Genomic DNA, 13646 nt, shown 5'->3' on the forward strand with positions numbered 1-13646 from the left:
TTCTTTTTTCATGAAGGTTGATACCAAAGTTTCATGGTATTGGTATTTAAAATGTAAACAAATTCATAAGTTGTGCACTAAAATAGACTTGTTCCAACTCACATAAGTCGGCAATCTTACACAACTTTCATATAAAAGTGAGAGATTTTAAAGATGCTCTAACTTACCTATTGGGAGTTAATAGGATCATCAAACTAGGATATCCAATGACTATGTGAAATTTCTTCAGTTATGCGATAATTTCATTTATAGAAAGATTATCGATGTGTTAGAAAGGTAATATTTCTAATGGATGTCTAGACATTATATTTTGCACTTTCTCTTCCTCAAGATCTCACATACTATATACTAATGAAAATACCTAGTAACTTTTATTTATACAAAACAGATGGGTTATGGACTAGAGATGCATCACTTGCAAAGCAATGGTGTATACATATTACAACATTTAAAGTGAAATAAGATGCATGGGTGGGATCCGTACCATATGGATGGGATGTATAATATGACATATAGCACATCTAGTGTAATATACTTCTTCAAATAGAAGAATTCTTTGTTAATAGATGTATAATACCTATGTGTTTTCAAAATTCCATAAACCGGTGAACATGTTGATGACGTTGAGTAAGCTACTCAATAGTTTGCATTTAAATTTTTCAACAAAGTTCTACCTTCGTTCCAAGGAATAAGGTTTATAAATTAGTCAAAAGTCAAAGTAAGGAAACCAAAATTAAAGTAAAATAAATGCCATAAACTAGCCTTGTGATTTCCTTAGTACTTATCATCCTACATTAATTATGTATCATTTCCTTCATTATGTTTATGAGGTTCAAAGCCCAAAATAACCAAATGTGCTTAATTATAGAAATTCCTATGATAGAACGCCCGAGCTGTTAGATCACAAATAACTTTATTTGAGTACTTAATATTGTACATTTGGTTATTATGGACTTTGCATCTCATACCGATAAGTAGGTAAGAAATACATAATTAATGCATAAAGATAAGTAAGGAAATAAAAAGTGGTTAATTAATGGCATTGATTTTATAATAATATTGAATCTTAAAATATTTGTGACGTTTCTTGAATTTATGGGTGTATTCTAGAATTCTTAAAATTTCCATTTCCTTAATTTATTTATTAATTTGTTTATTTCAATCCAATGTTCAAACAAAATATATGTAATAAATTTGGTCCTTCATATTTTCTAATTTTCAATTCAAACTTAATTAATGATTCACTTTTGTTTCTAAATTTTCTAGTATACCTTTTCTTATTTAAATTTCTAATTTTCCTTCAATGTATTTTTCTGAAAGTATTTGTGATTTTTCTTCAATTTTTATGGGTTTAATCTAGAATAATTATTGTTTCCACTTCCTTAATTATTTTAGTTTTTATGTTTATTTAAACCCAATGTTCAAACAAAATATATGTAATAATTTTGGTTCTTCATATTTTCTAATTAAGTATTGATTCACTTTCGTTTCTAAATTTTCTAGTTTACCTTTTCCTATTTAAATTTCTGATTTTTCTTGGTTGTATTATTCTAGAGTTTGATGAGTAGCCGCACCGCCACTTAGCCATTCTTTTTTCACGAAGGTCGGTACCAGAGTTTCATGGTATTGGTATTAAAATGTAAATGCATTCAGAAACTTTGCACTAAAATAGACTTTTTTCAACTCACTATAAGTAAGCAACCTTACACAACTTTCATATAAAGTGATTGATTTTTAAGATGCTCCAACTTACCTATTGGGAGTTAATAGGTTGAATCTAACTTTGATATCCAATGACTATGGGAAATTTCAGTTAGGTGATAATTTCATTTGTAGAAATATTACTGATGGGTTGGAAAGGGAATATTTCTAATGGACCTTTGGACATTATGTTTTTCACTTTCTCTTCCTCAAGATCTCACATACTACATATTAATGAAAATATCTAGTAACTTTTATTTATACAAAACGGACGGAATATGGACTAGGTGTGTTATATGTCATAGTATACAAGCCATACATATGGTACGGATCCCACGCATGCATCTTGTTTCGCTTTGAATGTTGTAATATGTATACATTGCTTTATATGTGATGCATCTAGTGTAATATACTTGTTCAAATAAAACAATTCTTAGTCATGTTTATTAATAGATGTATAATACCTATGTGTTTTCAAAATTCCATAACTCGGTGAACATGTTGATGACGTCGAGTAAGCTACTCAATAGTTTGCATTTAAATTTTCCAACAGAGTAGTACCTTCGTTCCAATGAATAAGGTTTATAAATTTAGTCAAATGTCAAAGTAAGGAAGGCCAAATTGGAGCAAAATAAATGTCATTAACTAGCTTTTAATTTCCTTATTTATTATCCTACATTAATTATGTATCATTTCCTTCCATACCTTTATGAGCTGCAATGCCCAAAAGAACCGTATGTTCTTAATTATATAAATTCCTAAGACTAGTCACAATGCATAGTATCATATAGAAGTATCATGCGTATGATACTTCTACATGTTACTATATCCACAATGCATAGTATCATGTACTAGTATCATAGACTTCTTATATTAATTAATTTGTAGAATCTCAATGCAAATCTATGTGCAAGATGCATTTAACATTAAATTTTATAGTACTATGTGCTATGATACAGTATCTACCTATGATACTACAACCCTCTCTCTCATCTTTAATTGCACTGCCACATCAGCTTTTTGCATGCATGAGATGCATGATACTACCTATGATACTTCCATTGTGGGTAGTCTAATAGAATGCCTAGCTGTTAGATCACAAAAACTTTTTTGAGTAGTTAATCTTGTACATTGTGGTTATTATGGACTTTTCATCTCATACCGATAAGGAGGTGATAAATACATAATTAATGCATAAAGATAAGTACTCCGTAATGTACATACCGATAAGGGGTAAGAAAATAAAAAGTGGTTAATTATTGGCATTGATTTTATAATAATATTGACTTCCGTAATTAATACTAGAAAACTTTGATGCATACTCCCTTCCACCGTGACAAAGTGTACTTCTATCATTTGATCTAAGTGAAACTTATCAAATTTGACCAACTTTATAAGAAAAAATAGCAGAATTTATGACACTAGATTTGCATCTCTAGATCCATCTTAAAATTTAATTTCATAATATACCAATTTGATGTATTATACTCACTCTGTACCAAAATATAGTGCTTATTAGGTTTTCTTGAAGTCAAACCGTGTAACCTTCGACCAAGTTTATACAAAAAAAATCCACTGAATTCATAATAAAGTATAGTTTAATATATGGTATAAATTTGGTATTGTAGATATAGATAATTTTCTTAATAAATTTGATGCGGAAACCGGTGCGCACTATATTATGACAACGAGGGAGTATGTTGCTACTCTTTTCTACAAAATTTGTTATTTTAAAAAAATTTAACTTATGATAAAAGCTAGAAGTACACTTATTCGTAGACTGGGGGAGTATTGCGTGTACAAACTATGGACTAAGTTCATGTTGAGATTTTTTTTTTGCCTAATTAACATGTGCGATTTGGGTCTAGTAGAAAAACTAGAGTAATTCACTCATGTAGTTTGGACATCTTGATGCACGCACAGGCAGCCGCCCCAAGGGATTGTTGTCCAGCTTACTTTTTTCTTTGTACAATAGCAGCGGTTTGGTAGCCTGGATCATTTGGTTGTCCAGGCTCACCCATGTTGTTGCATCGCATATAATTTAAAGCATCTCCGGGCCTGCTCTTGGAGGAAAGGCTGAATCGGCCGTTCTTATTGGGCATGCCCCGTTCTTAGCTCTAACCTGCACGCATGGGGAAGGGGGAAAGAGACGTCACGTTCCTTCGGGAACACGCACCATAAATCACCTCACCGCTCCACTCCTTCCCCTCACTCTCCATCTTCCACTTCCACCCCCAACTTGTCACATTGAAACTCGGCGGTTGTACTACCACCGCCAAATCCGCCTCACCGCAGGGAGGAGGAGGAGGAGTGGGATCGAATGACATGTAGCGGCTGGTGTGAGCAAAGTAAGAGAAATGCACACTTCTTTGTGCCCACAACTCTAGTTTCCGTCACACCATCCCTTGAATACCCGTTTAATCATGTTTGTGCATTGTGCTTGGTTGAATAGCATCAATTGTGGTGTTCATTGTGATTTGTATTACGAGGCCTTCATGTTTGCTTCTATTAGGTGTTTCTTTGTTATGTGCTCTTTGGCCAATGATTACAATGTGGCACAATGGAAGGCAATGGATTCTCCTTAAACATAGTCCTATGTGCAAGCACATTTTTTTCTAAACCAGACATGGTTTGCGGCCAATCCCTTTGCCTTCTTTGTGATCCTATACATGAGGTACACGCTAACGGTTGGCCTAGATTGCACCATTGTGGTGTCTGTTACTTCTTTGTTTCTTCTCCAGGCTAAGATGGACCTTGGCGCATCTGCGGAGGTTTCCGGCGAGGGTCCTAGCAAGAGATAATGAAGATGGCCGACCACTTCCACGATGACGTGGTCCGGAGAGCTTTTTCTGCATCATCTTTGACCGGACCTTTGGCATGCTCCAAATCCCATCAAAGTTCGTGGAATGGTTCAGATCCATCCCTGGGAAGATCCCCGTCCTCACCAACACTGGTTGCAGCTCGAAGATGACTACGAAGATCCATACCAAAACGGCGATCATCGATCAGGGGTGGGTAGCCTTTGTAGTTGCTAATAAACTGAAGGTTGGCCACTTCCTCACCTTCCACAAGGAAGCCCCAGGCCTCTACATAGTGGTCATCTTCGACTACACTTGCACTGAGGTCATGACTAGGTGCCCGGACCACGAGATACCACTAGGTTGGTCGTCATAGAAGAGTTTGAAGTTGTGCTGCTATGTCTCGCTAGTGTCGATGACCTAAGGTCGTTTAAGTTGTGTCAGAATATTGGTACTATGTGTTGATGAACTATGATCGTTAGTTGTGTCAGAAAATTCGTATTGTGTGTCGATGAACTATGATCTTGTCTAAATTGCAATGCTAGTTTCTTGTCTGCTATTCAGCTGAGGTAACTGGACTCACTGTCTAGGTGGCAACCAAACAAAGGGGGGGGGGCTTGTATTAATGGGCTGCTCCATAGCCTTCAAACCGGGCAACCAAACAATCCATACCCAAATCTCCATTGGGTAAAAAATCCTTCCCGAGCAACCAAATAGATGCCCATTTCTAGCCCGTGGCTAGTTCCGAACGCGTAATAGACTTTGGAGCCTCTCCCCACTAAGCCCCAAAACTGGTACATGCTTTCAAACGTGCCCTAGAAGGCTCCGACGGACCAGACTCAAAGTGTATATTATGACAATACCAAGTATAGTTTACATCTAGGTTCAAAAGAAAAAGGAAAATTATAGTATGGTCTTGGAAAACTGCTGAAAGGACCCCTATTCAATGAGAATAAAAGCGGCCTGGTCCCTGCGAGCTTTCTCGAGAGCTTCACCGCAACGACACCAGGAGACGAACCACTTGGGTCATGGAGGTTGCCATCCCACCTAAGTGGAAGCAAGAAACCTCGCCAGATGGTGAGAAGCCCACTCCGAGGAAGACAAACTGCCTCCCTTTTGCACACATGCTGACCAGAGATGTACTGTAGCTCGACTTAGTCGCACTTCGGCTACAGGATCCAACAACCAGGCAGAGGCCGGCCATCTACCACCTGGAGGTGGGCGTCGTTGCCTCGCGAAATGAACCACTAGTGTTGAGCTCCAGGACCAGGATGAACATGATGAAGACCAGATACCCAACATCTCTTCTCTTCCTTCTTCTCCTTTCCTTCTCCACCATGGCGATCTATAAGGAGACAAGAGAGAGGAGCAACGAGCTTATTGTGTCCGCTTCCTCGAGAACCACGGCTATTCATCGTCCACCATGGACTGCAGCATAGCAGCAGCTGAAGGATTCTCCAACCGTCGCTCGGGGACATAGGAGAACAAAGCGGCGACGGCATGACGCCATACTCCATGGAGGCAAAAAGAACCTAGACACATAACCTAGACCTAAATATGTTCATAGGAGGGACCCTCACCCGTCTCAATGCCGGCCACCACCGGAGGAGAGAGGGGAGGGGCCTGCCAGCCCTGGATTTGAGAGGACGGGGAGACGGGTTACATATTCATCAACACATTTATTTGTACTTATAAAATGTTGAAAATGCGTAGGTACGTATTACATATCTCCTAATAAACGCAAAAATGTTTTGTTTTCTAAGAAGCCTTATATTTTGAAATTGATGTAATATAAAATAACCCATATAAAGTACGGATGCTACACATGCATTTCCTTCCACTTTTAACGTACGTGAAAAAGCTATATACAAATGATGCATCTTGTCCATAATATGTTTGTGCGGTACTAGTAGTGTGGTATGAATTAAAAAGTAGGTGTTTTTCATTAGTATACAAATATAAATACTAGTAACTTGTTATAAAAGAAGTTTCCCCATAACCCAAATTACACATTTATCAATGGATGACTAGGAATAAAAACACCCCTTACTACCAGTAAGAGGTAAGTTCAGGTGTGAAACACTCATTCACTTATCTTTATAGGTGTGACTATTTCTCAGTCGTTTGAGAATTAATTTCATGCTTAGTTAGATGATGTCTTCAAATCTCAGTTGCAATTCATGTTACAACTTATAACTAGCACGAATCACAATGCAAATTAAATGGTGTAGAACTTAACTAATTAGCATGAAGTTAGTTCTCAGCTAGCTGAAACTAGCAAATCCAATCTTTGTAATACAACATATTATTTCACAATATATCCAGAATTCAGTAAACCATGCTTCCAGGCATGTATTTTCTCTACACACTTGCATGCTCCAGCTGTCCTTTGTACAGAAATTGCTTTCTCGAGGTTAACCATAATTCAGTTTTTTTTTGTGTGGAAAGAACCATAATTCAGTTTTGTTCCTTTCATACTGTAAGAGTAGGAAAGGTGCCACGGCATGCCGGTTCCAGATTCCGACCGTTTTGTTTGTTTGGAATCCTGCCTAAATATTAAACAATTTTCATCCATGATCAGAAGATCGGCTTGTTTATAGTACTTTACCTTGTTCGATGTGCTTTTACGCTGTTCAAAAGTTAAATTCTATATATAGCTTTGTCATCAATATCATATTGCTGAACATTCTGGTTAGAGAAACAATTAGGAGTCCCCATTATGAAAATAAAATAAAACTAAACGTGATAGTCTTATCACCTATGCATGCATGGACTCCTCCAATATTTGTTTTTTAAAGAAAATTCCTCCAACATATATATCACGTGTAATTAATCACAATCAAGGTAATAAGCATGTATACAAAACAGGTCAGATTGTCAAGTTAGGATTGAGATTTTGTTTTAATTATATTTGCCAGGAAATGGCTAACTAATTTTTAAGTCGTTGGCTTGGGAATATCAAAAGAAATTGAGTTGGAATGAATTTGGAGTAAAATTTCTACAACCTCTAAAGGGGAAGGAGGCGAAGTGCATGGCCGCGCCGTAGGTCTAGGTGCGTGGGTGGGTAGGGAGGCGGATGGAGGAGACGGTGGCGGCGGATGCGTTGCCTCGCATGTCCGAAGGGGCGTTAGTGGAAGTGGTTGTGGGGCAGACCGTGTTGGATTGGGCTAGTCTTCGGATGAGAGGGGGCATCGTGGGAGAGAGAGAGAGAGAGAGAGAGAGAGAGAGAGAGAGAGAGAGTGAGTGAGTGAGTGACAGGGAAGAGAGAGGGAAGGCCAAGAAGAAAGTGACTAATGGGTGAGAGATGAGATCTGGGTACTAGCCCGAACAAAAAAACATGCGTGGAGGTGAGCACGGAGGGGCGTGCGAACCCCCCAAAACCTCTCGGAACTTATGTGAGAAATAGGGAGTAACGGACCAAAGATGGGGACCATTCAGGTGTTGTTGGGGCCTCGTCTTTTGTCCACACCCTAAACGGACGGATAGGAGAGGTTTAGGGTGTTTGTTTAGGAGAGGTGTGGGGGTGCCTTTGGAGCTACCCTTACATCGATTCAATACATGCCAGCAGTCTAGTAGTAACGGCTGATACGTGTTGATCATTACTTCATTAGCAGGTCATCTGTAGAAAACCAGCGATATATGACGACATCGCTTAACTAAGCGTGACTGCCGTCTCGCAAAAGCAAGATCGAATGACATGCATGTTTGGGTTTACCTTTGATCAAACTTTTAGATATATACAAATGCTCAAACCTTAATTTGCATCAACAAGCGGGCCAATATTTTTTTGAGAATTTATTAGTACCTTTTTTAAGAAGAAATTATTGTTTGTAAAATGTGGTATGTAGTTATGCTATTACAAATTAAAAAAAAAAACTTGTGATACAATATGTCATTTCTTTTTTCTTGTTGCAGGTATATCTAAATATTTTTTTAATCAAGCTTCCAGAGGTACTGATCAGTAACTCCAGGGCCCACCGGCTGGTTTGCTGTTTGGATGGGTCTAAAGTCTAAACGTAGATCCGCAATTCCTGGAATAAAGAGGCTTTGTAGACGAGGCATACGAAGATACATACGGCGGCACAGCCACGTATTGTTGCAAGCGCACAAGGCTCTCACGCGTGTATTGGCGTGGAGCGCGTGATCACAGGTTAGACCGCCAAAATGAAAATGGCGTGAGCGCCATGGTTCCTTTTCTCCAAAAATACAAAGAACCGGACGCCTGGAAAACTGGAAACTGATCCAGCCTTTTTACTGTCATGGTACTTATCTCTTATGAATGGAAACAAATAACTGAAATAACTTTCTTCCATGTTTTCGCGCTAAACATTAATTAGCGCGTTTCTATCCAAAAAGTAGCATGCATTTTACAAATTGATCCACCATTTTTACTCGTATGATACAGTCGGCTGGTTTGGCAAATTTCCATAGTTCGTCCAATACTTTTGGCATAATACATTGTATAGACCACTTTTTTGTACGCCAGGTCCATTCATGGTAAAAAAAAAAACCTACAATATTGTAAGATTTACCAAGGGAAATATAAAGCATACCATCACAGCTTTGTTATCAGTAAACCTAGATTTTGAGTGAACAATCACGCCTAATTACAAGACATAACTAAGGTAGAACTATATGATAAGAGAGAAATCAGAATAAAATGGCATAGGGAACGGATGGTACCAAATGGTGGCAATTCACTTGGCGGCACGGACACCCCCCCCCCCCTCCCCCCCCCCCCCCTTAATATCATACATAAAATACTTGGTACTTGGCGAGAAGAAAGAGGAAGAAAAGGATTGGTTGTCATCGAACGCACCTTTGGTTGAGCGAGAGATAATGAGTGTGCGATTACAAGTGTAGTGGGATTATAGAGATTGCGGTGGTTCTTCTGAGTTTCATCCAATGACCCTTGATGTTTGGACTACCATCGACTGGAGGGGATAAAAGTCGGATGGTGGAACTTGGGAGAAGAGAACCGAAGAGGGGGTGGGTGCTGTTGCGGCATACTCTTTTCATATGTATTTCTGGAGTATGATTGGTCTGGCGTGTCTACCGACATTTTATAATGGCAGCGTATTTAATAGTGCCATATATTTTTCCTCAAAATTGATAATTTTATCTTAACCCTTAGATCTAAGATTCTTAAAATCCTCGCAATGTAACTAGTCTTATTATAAATGATCACCCAACCCGGCCTATTCCTAAGCATAACCCACACCTAATTCCACTATCTAGCGTGCCATGCCTCCCACGAACCGACTAGACTGACTTGCCACCATTCAATCTCAATGTCGCCATCCAGGATGTTGAGGGCACACCACAACAGCCTCGTCATCTACCAACATCACCCTTTGTGACTTCTTCCTAGATCCAGAATCAAAATAAAATGGTATAAGGAAGGGATTGTACCACGAAAGAGGAAAACATATATGATGGTAATTATGTTGGTATCTAGAAAGAAGGAGGACACATAGGACTCGTTTTCATCGGTTGCACCCATAGTCAAGTGGGAGATCGCGAATTTAAGTGTATAGGGGGTTATGGAGGACATGACGGTTCTTCCGAGTTGCATGTGAAGATCGCTGATGTTTGGACTAACATTGGCTGAAAGGGGGACAAAATTTGGAAGCTGCCACTTGGGAGAACAGAGAAGAATAGGAGGCGGGTGCTGTTACGGTATGCTCTGTCCATATATATCTTTATCAAGTGTGAAAATCTAGACTTCACCATTGGGTGTATACATGTTTTAACCCACATATATCGTAGTGCATAATAGAAACGACATATTTATTCGTCGAGGTCAATCATAGAGCTATATAATGACATTTTTTCTTTTTATGTCATCAAACTTAATATAATTGTATGCCTAGTCCTGCCTACCCGTAAACATAAATTCCCTCCACAGGTGCGTCGACCCCTCCCACAAATCAACTAGATTGGCTTGCCGTCATTCCATCTCAATGTGGTCATCCATGATGTTGAGAGCACCACACCCATCCTCCTCTTTCGAACCTTCATGACTTCTACTTCAATGAGCTCATCATCTTGATTTTCCATATCAAGCAGTTCACAATTTATTCTCATTTATTTATGATGTATTGATGCGCCCCCACCCCCCCACCCCGGTTTGTAACCCGCCAACCATGGTCGTATTCATTCGTTCCAAATATGGCCATCCTCTATCAGGATCACCCGCAAGCATATCACAATATAATCTATATCTCTTGGACCTTGGTTATCTTTATATGAAACATGTAAAGGTCATTTGGAAATTTTCACCTTAAACTAATCACTTCTTATCCGCCTAGTATAAATGTGACATCCTAATCCACATCGAATTTCTATATAAACTTAAACTACCCATCCAAATCTAATATACGCATTCTTCCTTCTAGCCCATCTCCTACCACTCGCATGGACCCTCCCTACCTTCCCATGTATATGTGTTCATTGGCACGTGTTGCCCTTTCTCTTATCCCCTTCACTTCAGCGACCCTCATGTATCCATTGTCATAATATCCTTTCTCTGATACCTTAACATAATTGAATACCTCACCTGGCATAGTAAATTCCTACTTGACATTATATGTTTGTACATTCACACTCCTCATTGACCACTTCCAATAGTATTCCATGCATATGGATGCTTGTGGCAATTAAAATAACTCCATCATCTACTGCTAGGACTCTACCTTTCAAAGGATGCCTCAAAAAATGATGTTAGGTGTACACTAAGAGATCAACGATTACTTACCCCAAGAGGCTCACTCGTTTCAAACATTGTATGCTATATATAGATTGGAAGATAATAAATTAATTGATTTACATGTACATGAGTAAGTACTATCATATGGGAAGGCCTAGCACCATGGGTAGGAGAGCTCTAGTCGGGGTTCAGCCAAAAGTGCAAAATAGATTAAATTAAGGAAATACGCATGTCACTCACCGTTAGGTCCATTACCACCCCTAGGCCTATCGCAACACCTCTGATTTGCAATAATGCATGGGCCCATCCTTACATTTGGAAACTCAAATCATCATATGTTTAGCAATAAATGATGAACCTCATAGCTTCATTCCCATTCCAGCCAATGTGTTGCAACATTGCCGATAAAATTAACTATATAAGTATATTCCCGTTAGTTATGTATGGCGCACAATATTTTGGTACACATTGATCACACGAGGTGCATTTGGCTACCTAAGGAAATTCTCGGATAAGCCCACCTTAGCTTGGGTCTGCTTCGAGTGGGCAGATCTAGCACCATGGCTAGGCAAGCTCTAGCCGTGGTCCAGTCAAAAGTGTACTAGAACAACTTAAGGAAATACGCAAGCGAATCACCCTTAGGCCCATGAACACCGCTAGGCTCATCGCAGCCCCTCTTTTTTGCATTCATGGGCTCAACTCCCTACTTTTGGAAATTTGACTCGTTATATATTTAGCAATAGATCATGAATTTCATCGTTTTTTTCCCATTCCAACTAGTGTGTTGCAATATTGCCAATAAAAGTAACTATATATATGCATATCGCATAGAATTATGAATGACGTGTAATGTTTTGGTACACAAATGATCACACAAAATATGTTAGTTTACCTAAGTAGTTTCTCAGCCAAGCTCACCTTAGCTTGGGCTAGCTTCGCGTGGGGAGGCCTAGGACCATAGTTAGGCAAGATCTAATAGTGGTCTAGTACTCATAGGTGCACAATAGAACAACTTAAGGAAATACACAAGACAACCACCCTTAATCCCATGTATAGCCATAGCCCCATCACAACGCCTCTGCTTTGCATTCATGGGCCCATCTCCCTACTTTTGGAAATTGAAATCGTTATATGTTTAGCAATAAATCATGAATTTCATAGTTTCTTTCCCATTCCATCAGTGTGATGTAAAATTTCCAATAAAATTAACCATGTACGCATATCGACTCAAATTATGAAGTACAAAACATATTTTGGTACACAATTGAGCACATTTGGTGCATTTTATTACCTGGAGTTGCTCAGCCAAGCCCACCTTATCTTCGGCCAGCTCGGGACATCCCTAAGTGAAATTTAACCCTAATTTGTTGCCTACAGTGCACCAGGTGGGGGAGGGGGAGAGACCATGTCCTTTGTTTTGCTGCGTTGCATTGTACGTTTCTCCATTCACACTCTTCACTCACCATCCTCCACTGTCTTCCTTGACTATGGATGCTTGTTGCAATGAAATTTCCGTTGTCGCCTACTCGTAGCTCTACCTCCCAAAATATCCCTTCACAAATGAGATTAGTTGAACCCCCAGCTGGTGATCGCTAATTATTTACCCAAGAGACTCATTTGATTCAAACATTGACCTCTAGATGAATCAAAAGTCAACCGATTCAATGGTTTATAGGATTAAGTAATATAAGCCTTCGTGTGGGATAGCCTAGGTAGTATCATGGCTAGGTGAGCTCTAGTCGTGGTCCAGTCAAAAGTGGAAAATAGAAGAACTTATATAATTATGCAAGCCAAGCTTCACAACCCCCGTGCCCATCACAACCCCTCCTTTTGTATTCATGGGCATGTATCCGTACTTTTGGAATTTAAACCATTATATATATTAAGTAACAAATCATGAGTTTCATAGTTTCTTTCCCCTCCCACCTAATGTGATACAATATTGCCAATTAAATTGACCATATAAGAGTATCGCCTCGAATTTTGAATGACTCATAATATTTTTGTACACATTTGATCACACGAGGTGTGTTTAGTTTCCTATGGATTTTCTCGCTAAGCCCACCTTAGCTTGGGCCAACTTCGCGTGGTAAGGCCTAGCACCATGGCTAGGAAAGCTCTAGTCCTGGTCCAGTACAATATAGCAACTTAAGGGTATACGAAAGACAAGCACCCTTAGGCCCATGGCCACCCCTAGGTCCATCACAAGCCCTCCTTTTTTGCATTCATGGGCTCGTGTCCCTACTTTTGGAAATTGAAATCTTTATATATTTGGTAATGAATCCAAATTTCATGTTTATTTCCATTTGACCCAGTACGCTACAACACTATCCAATAAAATTAACCATATACACATACTGCCTCGAATTATGAATGATGCGTCATATTTTGGTACATTTTGATCACCCGTGTTGTGTTTGGTCACCTAAGGATTTGCT

Source organism: Lolium rigidum, chromosome 6, assembly GCF_022539505.1.
Source record: "Lolium rigidum isolate FL_2022 chromosome 6, APGP_CSIRO_Lrig_0.1, whole genome shotgun sequence".
In the NCBI taxonomy this organism is placed as follows: domain Eukaryota; kingdom Viridiplantae; phylum Streptophyta; class Magnoliopsida; order Poales; family Poaceae; genus Lolium; species Lolium rigidum.